Genomic DNA, 1,738 nt, shown 5'->3' with positions numbered 1-1,738 from the left:
TTGGGGGGGAAACAAGTAGATTTGATTTAATTCTCGAACTCCGAAATAATTGCAAATTGCAGAAGTCATGCAGTTGGCCATCGCCAGCCGAACTCCCGGAGTCTTCAGAGTCTGTTCCCCAAGTGCTGAAAAAAAAGGAACCTGAGCAGCAGCAGCACAGCAGCAGCAGCAGCAGCAGCAGCAGCACAGCAGCAGCAGAGTAGAGGTGGGAGGAGGTGCGTTTGTTCGCTGCTCTTTGTTCCCTGTTGGGGGGCCTAACTGAGCGGAACTGCACTGAACCCCTGCTGCTGCTGCAGCAGCAGCAGCAGCAGCAGCAGCAGCAGCAGCAGCAGCAGCAGCAGCAGCAGGTCGAGTTCCCCGTGTCGTGGGGAGCAGCAAAAAGGACGCCGCGGCAGCCAGAAAGCAGCAGATGCGCAGCAAAGGGACGAATCAAAAAAGCAAAAGAAACCAAAAAACCAAAAAACAAAAAAAACAAAAAAACAAAAAAACAAAAAAATGAAAAAAAAGAAAAAAAAAGAAATGAATGCACCTTTTGCTCGCAACTGGCGCAGCCCGCCTGGTAAAAGGCCACCACCCAGGTGTACGGACTGCTGCGGAGCAGCAAATGCAAGTTGGAAAGACTCAAAAGAAAAACTCCATTTTTAAAATTATAAATTTCTTTTTTTTTCGACTTTTCCAACTCCAAGTAATAAACCTCTTGCGACTCCCACAGCGGCCCGTACACGTCGAACAGCCGCCGCGACCGCCGGTCTGCGCAAACGCCATTATTTATTTATTTATTTATTTATTTATTTATTTATTTATTTATTTATTTATTTGTTTGTTTGTTTATTTATTTATTTGTTTATTTATTTATTTATTCTTATTTGTTTGTTTGTTTTGTTTTGCTTTTATTTCCGCTCAGTTTGGCGGTGTTTGCAGCTGCAGGGACCCCAAATTGGATTTTCAACTGCTGCTGCTGCTGCTGCTGCTGTTGCTGCTGCTGCTGCTGCTGCTGCTTCTGGTGCTGCTGCTGCTGCTGCTGCTGGTGTTGGTGCTGGTAAAGGTTAGGACGAAGACACTGCTGCTGCTGCTGTGCTGCGGCTTCTGCTGCTGCGGATGCCGCTGCTGCTGCTGCCACTCCTGCTGCTGCTGCTGCTGCCGCTCCACCGCTGCTGCTGCTGCTGCTACTGCCACTGCTGCTGCTGCTGCTGCCACTGCTGCTGCTGCTGCTGCTGCTGCTGCTGTTAAGACTTACTGGAGAGGACTTGGTAAGCTTTGTTGATTTGTTGAAAAGTCTCTTCTGCTTTTTTCAAATCTCCATTTTTCAATTTCACCCGATCTGGGTGCAGCTCCAGAGACAGCCGCCGGTAGGCCCTCTTCACCTCCGTCTCCGTCGCCCCTCTAAATAAATAAATAAGTAATATAAATAAATAAATAAATAAATAAATAAATAAATAAATAAATAAATAAATAAATAAATAAATAAATAAATAATAAATAAATAAAGATTAAATGGATTAGGAGTGGGGAATGCAGGCAGCGCTGCGCAGCAGCGCGGTCTTAAATGCTTTGCTGCTGCTGCTGCTGCAGCAACTGCAGCAGCAGCAGCTGCTGCTGCAGCAAATACATTGATCTCTCTCTCGGGGTTTTGCTGCTGCTGCTGCTGCCGCCCTTCGAGAAAAGAAAGAAAGCGAAGATGGCGAGAGCTGCGGGGCGGCTGCGGCGAGGTGTACGTACACCCGAACAGCCGTGAGGT

This window comes from Eimeria necatrix, genomic scaffold (genome assembly GCF_000499385.1).
Source record: "Eimeria necatrix Houghton genomic scaffold, Enh_scaff725, whole genome shotgun sequence".
In the NCBI taxonomy this organism is placed as follows: Eukaryota; Apicomplexa; class Conoidasida; order Eucoccidiorida; family Eimeriidae; genus Eimeria; species Eimeria necatrix.
Note: the sequence above shows the minus strand (reverse complement) of the source record.